Below are 12,806 nucleotides of genomic sequence, written 5' to 3'. Positions count from 1 at the left end.
ACAATGGTTAATGTTTAAACACATTTGTATACAAACTAAGTAATGAAATGGTTAATGTATCTTGAGCGCCACCTAGTGGTATAAGTGTAGGTCACAAAAGGTGAACAGTTTGTTATAGCATGACTAAGGGATTGGCTCCCGAAACGTTGCTATTTTTATTGTCTTTAACCCCTTAACGACACGTGTCGTACAGGGTACGTCGCACACAACCTGGTCTTAAAAGACCAGCGACGTACCCTGTACGACATTAGGGGTTTAAAGCGGCTGGAAGCGATCCTGCTCGCTACCAGACACTTTCCGGTTATTGCAGTGATGCCTCGATATCGAACCATCCTGCAATAACACCCCTTGGCCATCCGATGCAGAGAGAGCCACTCTGTGGCCCTCTCTGCACCGGACATCGATGGCCGGTATCGTTGGTGGGTGGGGGCCATCGATGATGATCGGTGATGTGGAGGGGTCGGGATCGTGGGCGTGGATGTCCGGGGGCACGCACGGACGCGCTTGTGCACGGAGCGGGTGGGAACCGCTACACTACAGAAAAAGTTGGTGTAAATTTTTTTTAAAAAGTAATAAAAATTAAAAAAAAAAAAAAAAAAATCAGGCAGGTGGTGGGGGTGGGGAAGCTACACTACAGAAAAAAAAAAAGAAAAAGAAAAAAAAAAAAAATACTTTTTTTTGCAAACTGGGTACCTGCAGACAGCTGCCAGTACCCAAGATGGCCCCCAATAAGGCAGATGGGGAGGGTTAGAGAGCTGGGTTTTTTTTTGGGGGGGGGGGGATGCTACACCACAGCATATGTAAATATGCTAAAAAAATTAAAAAAATTTAAAAAAACTTTTATTTTAGTACTGGCAGACTTTCTGCCAGTACTTAAGATGGCGGGGACAGTTGTGGGTTGGGTGAGGGAAGGGAGCTGTTTGGGAGGGATCAGGGGGTCTGATGTGTCAGGTGGGAGGCTGATCTCTACACTAAAGCTAAAACTAACCCTGCAAGCTCCCTACAAACTACCTAATTAACCCCTTCACTGCTAGCCATAATACACGTGTGATGCGCAGCAGCATTTAGCGGCCTTCTAATTACCAGAAAGCAACGCCAAAGTCATATATGTCTGCTATTTCTGAACAAAGGGGATCCGAGAGAAGCATTTACAACCATTTGTGCCATAATTGCACAAGCTGTTTGTAAATAATTTTCAGTGAGAAACCTAAAATTGCGAAAAAATTTATGTTTTTTTTAAATTTGATCGCATTTGGCGGTGAAATGGTGGCATTAAATATACAAAAATGGGCCTAGATCAATACTTTGGGTTGTCTACTACACTACACTTAAGCTAAAATTAACTCTACAAGCTCCCTAATTAACCCCTTCACTGCTGGGCATAAAACACGTGTGGTGCGCAGTGGCATTTAGCAGCCTTCTAATTACCAAAAAGCAACGCCAAAGCCATATAAGTCTGCTATTTCTGAACAAAGGGGATCCCAGAGAAGCATTTACAACCATTTATGTCATATTTGCATAAGTTGTTTGTAAATAATTTCTGTGAAAAACCTAAAGTTTGTGAAAAAGTGAACAATTTTTTTTATTTGATCGCATTTGGCGGTGAAATGGTGGCATGAAATATACCAAAATGGGCCTAGATCAATACTTTGGGATGTCTTCTAAAAAAAAATATACATGTCAAGGGATATTCAGGTATTCCTGACAGATATCAGGGTTCCAATGTAACTAGCGCTCATTTTGAAAAAAAGTGGTTTTGAAATAGCAAAGTGCTTCTTGTATTTATTTCCCTATAACTTGCAAAAAAAGCAAAGAACATGTAAACATTGGGTATTTCTAAACTGAGGACAAAATTTAGAAACTATTTAGCATGGTTGTTTTTTGGTGGTTGCAGATGTGTAACAGATTTTGGGGGTCAAAGTTAGAAAAAGTGTTTTTTTTTTTTCATTTTTTCCTCATATGTTATAATATTTTTAATAATAAATTATAAGATATGATGAAAATAATGGTATCTTTAGAAAGTCCATTTAGTGGCGAGAAAAACGGTATATAATATGTGTGGGTACAGTAAATGAGTAAGAGGAAAATTACAGCTAAACACAAACAACTGCAGAAATGTAAAAATAGCCCTGGTCCTTAAGGGAAAGAAATTGAAAAATGGCCTTGGGTCCTTAAGGGGTTAAAGGGACAGTCAAGGCCAAAAAAAACTTTTATTTTTCAAATAGAGCATGTAATTTTAAATAACTTTCCAATTTACTTTTATCAAAAATTTTGCTTTGTTCTCTTGGTATTCTAGTTGAGAGCAAACCTAGGAAGGCTCATATGATAATTTCTAAGCCCTTGAAGTCCGCCTCTAATCACATGTTTTTGTATTTGCTTTTCACAACAGGGGAGAGTAGTTCAGGTAAACCATATAGATAACATTGTAATCATGCCCGTGGGTTGTGGCAGACACTGCACTAATTGGCTAAACTGCAAGTCAATAGCTAATAACTAAAAGTCATGTGATTAGGGGCGGTCAGAAGGTGCTTAGATACAAGATAGTCACAGCAGTAAAAAGTGTATTAATATAACAGTGTTGGTTATGCAAAACTGGGGAATGGGTAATAAAGGGATTATCTATCTTTTTAAACAGCAAAAATTCTGGTGTTGACTGTCCCTTTAAGATAAAAAAAAAAAAAAAAGTTTTCATTATTAGCCAGTGGGAAATCAATCAGTTTTACACATGCAAACACACATGTACCCCATTAGTTTCAGCAGTGAAAAAAAAAAAAAGATCACTTGTTCTAAGGGCTGACTCAAGATATTGTGCTTCCTGGGTCCGAGAATTCAATGACACCCCCACCAATAGTAACATTACTGATTAACATATAAACCTACTAGCCGGGCCACTGACCCTTCTAAGCTCTATTTGCATGTAACTAATGCTTATGCACAATAAATGATAAGGAAGTTAGGGAAGAGATGCACCTTGAATGTCGCCCCTGACCATTCCTACGTCTTTGTGCATGATGAGGTTATGCTGCTGGGAGACTGATTTCCACCAAAAAACATAGGACAAGAGTTATCTGGGTTCGATAGGGACTGATTTAGTCACTAAAGTTGGCCCCATTTGGTCTCATGGTTGAGCCGGCTCTGCTTGCTTGTATGTATGTATGTATGTATGTATGTATGTATGTATGTATGTAATTTTATATATATATAAAAAAAAATCAATAATGTTCCATTAATTATCAAATGACCTGAGAACCAAATACATTAAAACACAATATAAAAGCAAGACCATGCTCCAAGAGTTAAAGGAACTAAATAAACAAACATTTTCTATGTTACATTACAAAAAATATTTTAGATTTATGTGTTTTGTTACTTTTTAAATGGATGCTAGTATTTGAGTTACTTTCTGGGCTCTCATTAAGTAATTCTTTGATAATACCTTTAAGCCAATATTTGAGTCTCTTACTTTATACGCGACTCTTCGCTCATTGAATTTTGTCAGCTAGTTGTCTCCAATATTTCAAGCACTCTATTGAAAATAGATTCATGTTATTCCTATATAGCTGGATGTTATATGCTGAATACAATATACTTTATTCTAATATTTATGGTTGTGGGACTTTATGACATATTGGTATATATATATATATATATATATATATATATATATATATATATATATATATATATATATATATATATATATATATATATATATACATACATACACACACGTCTTGCAGTACTTTGCCTATCGTACCGCAAGACGTATATATACACACGTCTGAGCTTCAGGAAGCCCTAGCAGTCTCGGCTGTTAAGCTACAGCCGAAAGCTGGAGTTCCTGGAGCTCCAAGCATCTGCTGCATATGGAACCTGAGCGTGATTGGTGCTCCGGTTCCAAATGAAGGCAGATGCCTGATAGTTACAGACGGTGCACTGTGTCACCGTCTGTAACGATCATTTGCTGGTGCCAAAGGGAGGTGTGGGGTAGGGGAGGGAGTTGGAGAGCCCCACGCTACTCTACTGAGCAGGTCTTAATTGGCATAAGCGCATCGCAGATACGCTGTTTAGTCATAGTCTGCCTGATCACGCTATTAAACTGAATGTAGCTCGCTCTCGCTACCAGACCAGGAGCGCACTACATTCAGTTTAATGGCGTGATCGGGCCAGCTGTGACTAGACTAGACTAGCCCGCGATGCACTTAGCAGACATATATGGCTTTGCTATTGCTTTTCGGTAATAAGGTCACTAATTGCTGCTGCGCACCACACTTCTATTATTCATGGCAGTGAAGGGGTTAATTCGTTAGCTTGTAAGGCTAATTTTAGCTTTAGTGTAGAGATTACCCTCCCACCTGACACTTCCCACCCCCTGATCTCTCCCAAACAGCTCTTTCTCCCCCCGGTCACCCTCATCTTAAAAGGGCCAGTAAACCTACGAAATAATGTTATATAATTCTTTAAGATGGGGGTGACTGGGGGGGGGGGGGGAGAGAAAGAGCTGTTTGGGAGAGATCAGTTGGTGGGAAGTGTCAGGTAGGAGGGTAATCTCTACACTAAAGCTAAAATTAGCCTTACAAGCTAACGAATTAACCCCTTCACTGCCATGAATAATAGAAGTGTAGTGCGCAGCAGCAATTAGTGACCTTATTACCGAAAAGCAATAGCAAAGCCATATATGTCTGCTATTTCTGAACAAAGGGGATCCCAGAGATGCTTTTATAACCATTTGTGCCATGATTGCACAAGCAGTTTGTAAATAATTTCAGTGAGAAACAGAACGCTTTTATTTGATTGCATTTGGCTGTGAAATGGTGGCATGAACTATAGATCAATACATTGAGTTTTCTACTAAAAAAATGAGAAAATATATATACATAGAAACACCCAGCACTCACCAGCTAGCTCACAGCTAAGATAAAATCACAACTGGAAAGGTTAGTTACCGCATCTGGCCAAATGGGAAAGCTCAGGCACCACGTCAAGGTACTTTCCACTGCTTGAGTCCCTAAAACAGCCACACCATCATGCGAGCTCACAAAGCCAAACAGACTGAGAACAAAGAAGGGGTGCACAGGTGGATGTAATCACCCAGAGAAAAACATAATTTATGCTTACCTGATAAATTCCTTTCTTCTGTAGTGTGATCAGTCCACGGGTCATCATTACTTCTGGGATATTACTCCTCCCCAACAGGAAGTGCAAGAGGATTCACCCAGCAGAGCTGCATATAGCTCCTCCCCTCTACGTCACTCCCAGTCATTCGACCAAGGACCAACGAGAAAGGAAAAGCCAAGGGTGAAGTGGTGACTGGAGTATAAATTAAAAAATATTTACCTGCCTTAAAAACAGGGCGGGCCGTGGACTGATCACACTACAGAAGAAAGGAATTTATCAGGTAAGCATAAATTATGTTTTCTTCTGTTAAGTGTGATCAGTCCACGGGTCATCATTACTTCTGGGATACCAATACCAAAGCAAAAGTACACGGATGACGGGAGGGATAGGCAGGCTCTTTATACAGAAGGAACCACTGCCTGAAGAACCTTTCTCCCAAAAATAGCCTCCGATGAAGCAAAAGTGTCAAATTTGTAAAATTTGGAAAAAGTATGAAGCGAAGACCAAGTTGCAGCCTTGCAAATCTGTTCAACAGAGGCCTCATTCTTGAAGGCCCAAGTGGAAGCCACAGCTCTAGTAGAATGAGCTGTAATTCTTTCAGGAGGCTGCTGTCCAGCAGTCTCATAAGCTAAACGAATTATGCTACGAAGCCAAAAAGAAAGAGAGGTAGCGGAAGCTTTTTGACCTCTCCTCTGCCCAGAGTAAATGACAAACAGAGAAGACGTTTGTCGAAATTCCTTAGTTGCCTGTAAGTAAAATTTTAGAGCACGGACTACATCCAGGTTGTGCAGTAGACGTTCCTTCTTTGAAGAAGGATTTGGGCATAAAGAAGGAACAACAATCTCTTGATTGATATTCCTGTTAGTAACTACCTTAGGTAAGAACCCAGGTTTAGTACGCAGGACTACCTTATCCGAATGAAAAATCAAATAAGGAGAATCACAATGTAAGGCTGATAATTCAGAGACTCTTCGAGCCGAGGAAATAGCCATTAAAAATAGAACTTTCCAAGATAACAACTTTATATCAATGGAATGAAGGGGTTCAAACGGAACGCCCTGTAAAACATTAAGAACAAGGTTTAAACTCCATGGTGGAGCAACAGTTTTAAACACAGGCTTAATCCTGGCCAAAGCCTGACAAAAAGCCTGGACGTCAGGAACTTCTGACAGACGTTTGTGTAACAGAATGGACAGAGCTGAGATCTGTCCCTTTAATGAACTAGCAGATAAACCCTTTTCTAAACCTTCTTGTAGAAAAGACAATATCCTAGGAATCCTAACCTTACTCCAAGAGTAACCTTTGGATTCACACCAATATAGGTATTTACGCCATATCTTATGGTAAATCTTTCTGGTAACAGGTTTCCTAGCCTGTATTAAGGTATCAATAACTGACTCAGAAAACCCACGTCTTGATAAAATCAAGCGTTCAATTTCCAAGCAGTCAGCTTCAGAGAAGTTAGATTTTGATGTTTGAAGGGACCCTGTATCAGAAGGTCCTGTTTCAGAGGTAGAGACCAAGGTGGACAGGATGACAAGTCCACCAGGTCTGCATACCAAGTCCTGCGTGGCCACGCATTTGCTATTAGAATCACTGATGCTCTCTCTTGTTTGATTCTGGCAATCAATCGAGGAAGTAACGGGAAGGGTGGAAACACGGAAGCCATCCTGAAGTCCCAAGGTGCTGTCAGAGCATCTATCAGGACTGCTCCTGGATCCCTGGATCTGGACCCGTAACGAGGAAGCTTGGCGTTCTGCCGAGACGCCATGAGATCTATCTCTGGTTTGCCCCAACGTCGAAGTATTTGGGCAAAGACCTCCGGATGAAGTTCCCACTCCCCCGGATGAAAAGTCTGACGACTTAAGAAATCCGCCTCCCAGTTCTCCACTCCCGGGATGTGGATTGCTGACAGGTGGCAAGAGTGAGACTCTGCCTGACAGGTGGCAAGAGTGAGACTCTGCCCAGCGAATTATCTTTGATACTTCCATCATAGCTAGGGAGCTTCTTGTCCCTCCCTGATGGTTGATGTAAGCTACAGTCGTGATGTTGTCCGACTGAAACCTGATGAACCCCCGAGTTGTCAACTGGGGCCAAGCCAGGAGGGCATTGAGAACTGCTCTCAATTCCAGAATGTTTATTGGCAGGAGACTCTCCTCCTGACTCCATTGTCCCTGAGCCTTCAGAGAATTCCAGACGGCACCCCAACCTAGAAGGCTGGCGTCTGTTGTTACAATTGTCCAGTCTGGTCTGCTGAAAGGCATCCCCCTGGACAGATGTGGCCGAGAAAGCCACCATAGAAGAGAATTTCTGGTCTCTTGATCCAGATTCAGAGAAGGGGATAAGTCTGAGTAATCCCCATTCCACTGACTTAGCATGCACAGTTGCAGTGGTCTGAGGTGTAAGCGTGCAAAGGGTACTATGTCCATTGCCGCTACCATTAAGCCGATTACCTCCATGCATTGAGCCACTGACGGGTGTTGAATGGAATGAAGGGTGCGGCAAGCACTTTGAAGTCTTGTTAGCCTGTCCTCTGTCAGGTAAATCTTCATTTCTACAGAATCTATAAGAGTCCCCAGGAAGGGAACTCTTGTGAGTGGAACGAGTGAACTTTTCTTTTCGTTCACCTTCCATCCATGTGACCTTAGAAATGCCAGCACTAACTCTGTATGAGACTTGGCAGTTTGAAAGCTTGAAGCTTGTATCAGAATGTCGTCTAGGTATGGAGCTACCGAGATTCCCCGCGGTCTTAGTACCGCCAGAAGAGCACCCAGAACCTTTGTGAAGATTCTTGGAGCTGTAGCCAATCCGAATGGAAGAGCCACCAACTGGTAATGCCTGTCTAGGAAGGCAAACCTTAGGTACCGATAATGATCTTTGTGAATCGGTATGTGAAGGTAAGCATCTTTTAAATCTACAGTGGTCATGTACTGACCCTCTTGGATCATAGGTAAAATTGTCCGAATAGTCTCCATCTTGAACGATGGAACTCTTAGGAATTTGTTTAGGATCTTTAAGTCCAGGATTGGTCTGAAAGTTCCCTCTTTTTTGGGAACCACAAACAGATTTGAGTAAAACCCCTGTCCCTGTTCCGATCGTGGAACTGGATGGATTACTCCCATTAACAAGAGCTCTTGTACGCAGCGTAGAAACGCCTCTTTCTTTGTCTGGATTGTTGACAATCTTGACAGATGAAATCTCTCTCTTGGAGGAGAGTATTTGAAGTCCAGAAGGTATCCCTGAGATAATATCTCTAGCGCCCAGGGATCCTGAACATCTCTTGCCCAAGCCTGGGCGAAGAGAGAAAGTCTGCCCCCCACTAGATCCGATCCCGGATCGGGGGCCCTCAATTCATGCTGTTTTAGGGGCAGCAGCAGGTTTCCTAGTCTGCTTGCCCTTGTTCCAGGACTGGTTAGGTTTCCAGCCTTGTCTGTAGCGAGCAACAGCTCCTTCCTGTTTTGGTGCAGAGGAAGTTGATGCTGCTCCTGCTTTGAAATTACGAAAGGAACGAAAATTAGACTGTCTAGTCTTGGCTTTGGCTTTGTCCTGAGGCAGGGCATGGCCTTTACCTCCTGTAATGTCAGCGATAATCTCTTTCAACCCAGGCCCGAATAAGGTCTGCCCTTTGAAAGGTATATTAAGCAATTTAGACTTAGAAGTAACATCAGCTGACCAGGATTTTAGCCACAGCGCCCTGCGTGCCTGAATGGCGAATCCTGAATTCTTCGCCGTAAGTTTAGTAAGATGTACTACGGCCTCCGAAATGAATGAATTAGCTAGTTTAAGGACTCTAAGCCTGTCCGTAATGTCGTCCAGAGTAGCTAAACCAATGTTCTCTTCCAGAGACTCAATCCAGAATGCCGCTGCAGCCGTGATCGGCGCAATGCATGCAAGGGGTTGCAATATAAAACCTTGTTGAACAAACATTTTCTTAAGGTAACCCTCTAATTTTTTATCCATTGGATCTGAAAAAGCACAGCTATCCTCCACCGGGATAGTGGTACGCTTAGCTAAGGTAGAAACTGCTCCCTCCACCTTAGGGACCGTTTGCCATAAGTCCCTTGTGGTGGCGTCTATTGGAAACATTTTTCTAAATATCGGAGGGGGTGAGAACGGCACACCGGGTCTATCCCACTCCTTAGTAACAATTTCAGTAAGTCTCTTAGGTATAGGAAAAACCTCAGTACTCGTCGGTACCGCAAAATATTTATCCAACCTACACATTTTCTCTGGTATTGCAACTGTGTTACAATCATTCAGAGCCGCTAACACCTCCCCTAGTAATACACGGAGGTTTTCCAGTTTAAATTTAAAATTTGAAATATCTGAATCCAGTCTGTTTGGATCAGAACCGTCACCCACAGAATGAAGCTCTCCGTCCTCATGTTCTGCCACCTGTGACGCAGTGTCTGACATGGCCCTAATATTATCAGCGCACTCTGTTCTCACCCCAGAGTGATCACGCTTACCTCTTAGCTCTGGTAATTTAGCCAAAACCTCAGTCATAACAGTAGCCATATCCTGTAATGTGATTTGTAATGGCCGCCCAGATGTACTCGGCGCTACAATATCACGCACCTCCCTCTGAGCGGGAGATGTAGGTACTGATACGTGAGGCGAGTTAGTCGGCATAACTCTCCCCTCGTTGTTTGGTGAAATTTGTTCAATTTGTACAGATTGACTTTTATTTAAAGTAGCATCAATACAGTTAGTACATAAATTTCTATTGGGCTCCACTTTGGCATTGCAACAAATGACACAGGTATCATCCTCTGAATCAGACATGTTTAACACACTAGCAAATAAACTTGTAACTTGGAAATACAATTCAATTAGAATAATATTAAAACGTACTGTGCCTTTAAGAAGCACAGAAGATCTATGACAGTTGAAAATTAATAAATTGAAACAGTTATAGCCTCAATCCTTGTAAATAACACAACTTTAGCAAAGGTTTAATCCCATTAGCAAAGATAAATTCTGAAAGCAGGAAACAAATTACAGAATAAACGTTTTTTATCTCAGTCAAACTATAATTCTCACAGCTCTGCTGAGAGAAATTACCTCCCTCAAAATAAGTTTTGAAGACCCCTGAGCTCTGTAGAGATGAACCGGATCATGCAGGGAATACAATGAGTTGCTGACTGAAATATTTGATGTGTAGAAAAAGCGCCAAAAAACGGCCCCTCCCCCTCACACACAGCAGTGAGGGAGAACAGAAACTGTCAGAAAACAGATTAAGCAACTGCCAAGTGGAAAAATAGTGCCTAAACATTTATTCACTCAGTACCTCAGTAAATGAAAACGATTTTACATTCCAGCAAAAACGTTAAACATAATCTCTAGTTATTAAACAGCTTTATGTATTTCTTACAGTGTAATTCTAGTGAAGTACCATTCCCCAGAATACTGAAGTGTAAAGTATACATACATGACATTATATCGGTATGGCAGGATTTTCTCATCAATTCCATTGTCAGAAAATAAAAACTGCTACATACCTCTATGCAGATTCATCTGCCCGCTGTCCCCTGATCTGAAGTTTACCTCTCCTCAGATGGCCGAGAAACAGCAATATGATCTTAACTACTCCGGCTAAAATCATAACAAAAACTCTGGTAGATTCTTCTTCAAACTCTGCCAGAGAGATAATAACACACTCCGGTGCTATTTTAAAATAACAAACTTTTGATTGAAGATATAAAACTAAGTATAATCACCATAGTCCTCTCACACATCCTATCTAGTCGTTGGGTGCAAGAGAATGACTGGGAGTGACGTAGAGGGGAGGAGCTATATGCAGCTCTGCTGGGTGAATCCTCTTGCACTTCCTGTTGGGGAGGAGTAATATCCCAGAAGTAATGATGACCCGTGGACTGATCACACTTAACAGAAGAAATACAAAACATGAAAGGGAACTGCACTCCAAGACCGGACCAGGTACACATCCTGTGACTCAGCAACATCCAGCCCTGGGTGCTAAATAGCACTCCAAAAAAGCTGTGATGTCCCCAGAGCCACAGGCAGTTAACCCCAGTCCGGAACCACCCCAGGGCTGGATGTTGCCGAGTCACAGAATGTGTGCCTGGGCCGGTCTTGGAGTGCAGTTCCCTTCCATGTTTTGTATTTTCTCTGGGTGATTACATCCACCTGTGCACCCCTTCTTTGTTCTCAGTCTGTTTGGCTTTGTGAGCTCGCATGATGGTGTGGCTGTGTTAGGGACTCAGGCAGTGGAAAGGACCTTGACGTGGTGCCTGAGCTTTCCCATTTGGCCAGATGCGGTAACTAACCTTTCCAGTTGTGATTTTATCTTAGCTGTGAGCTAGCTGGTGAGTGCTGGGTGTTTCTATGTGTTGTTTTACTTTTTATTTGTAATCCCCCTTGTTTCTTGCACCCATTCCGGACTGGGGTAGCAAAAATGTTGAAAATAAGAAAATAATCTACAGGTTATTCCCAGACTAATCTTTTCTATGAATGCATCATTCTATCTAGCATTTATTTAGTGTTTATTGTCCCTTTAAGTAGATTACTCAGTTACATTTCATTACTTGCCATTTGTAACTACTTATTTATAAGCTAGTATACATTTAGGTCCAACAGTGGCCATTTTAATACTATGCTCATCCTACGTGTGATGTGGTCCAAGAGAGGCCATTGTCCATCATTAGGGGATTCCTTTTTATTGTTGTTATATATACACACTGTTAGGGGATGTGAAACTTGAATAGTGTTAGATAATTAGAAATTTGGCTGATGGCGTCCTATTAAAGCATTTGTTGAGTTTCCTGATATGGGACCCAAGAGTGGTCCCCTGGTTTTTCAAATACCTTCTTTGCTTTTACATTTATGTGATGTGTCCAAGAGTGGCCCCTTTTAACCAAGCAGAAGATTTTTAAATATATATTTTATATATTCTTATAAAATATAAAAACTGAGGTTTAGTAACCATATATATTTCTGTAAAGTTACAGGCATAATACTAAAAACACTCACAGGAACAGCCAGCTCAATACCATTGTTAGCCTGTTCTATTGCGATTTACCACCTGGGTGCAACTTCTTTTTAGTCCAGTACTGCTTTTCACAGAGTAGAGCTTTCCTGTAGTGCATCAGTCTGATCCCGCCTATTACGGTAAGTCAAGTGCTGAAATACAAGGCAATTCCTATCTGAACAAGGAACAGCAACCCCAGACTATTGTTTTGGCCTTCGTTGGGCCCTGTCAGTGAGGTGTAGCTATATTCCTCAAAGCACATTGATCAAGGAGTCCATTCACGTCTGGTTGCCCCTTTTTTCCTTAGGGAGACTAAATACACAAAGAGAGAAGCGCACTCACAGGAACGAACAACCAACTCAATACCATTGTTAGCCTGTTCTATGGGATTTACCACCAGGGTGCAGCTTCTTTTAGCCCAGTCATGCTTTTCACAGAGTAGAACTTTCCTTTAGTATATCAGTTTGATCCAGCCTATTACGGTCAGTCCAGCTCCGAAATACCAGGCAATTCCTCTCTGAAAAAGGAACACCGCAACCCCAGACGATCGTTTCGTCCTTCATTGGGCCTCGTTAGTGAGGTGTAGCTATATTCCTCTAAGCACACTGAGCAAGGAGTCCACGTCTGGTTGCCCCTTTTTTCCGTTAGGAAGGCTGCTCCTCTGTGGTGACTTGCCATAGAACAAGCTATTGAGCCG

The 12,806-nt window shown here is 41.9% G+C and overlaps 1 protein-coding gene across 3 annotated transcripts in view; it reads right to left on the bottom strand.

Moving 5' to 3' along the window:
- CLCN3 (chloride voltage-gated channel 3) overlaps window positions 1-12,806 on the bottom strand; it is a 294,065-nt gene that overhangs the window by 262,058 nt on the left and 19,201 nt on the right. The gene's annotated exons all lie outside the window — the stretch shown is intronic.

This window comes from Bombina bombina, chromosome 2, assembly GCF_027579735.1.
Source record: "Bombina bombina isolate aBomBom1 chromosome 2, aBomBom1.pri, whole genome shotgun sequence".
Classification (NCBI taxonomy): Eukaryota; Metazoa; Chordata; class Amphibia; order Anura; family Bombinatoridae; genus Bombina; species Bombina bombina.
Note: the sequence above shows the minus strand (reverse complement) of the source record. Positions and strands in the feature narration are given on the sequence as shown.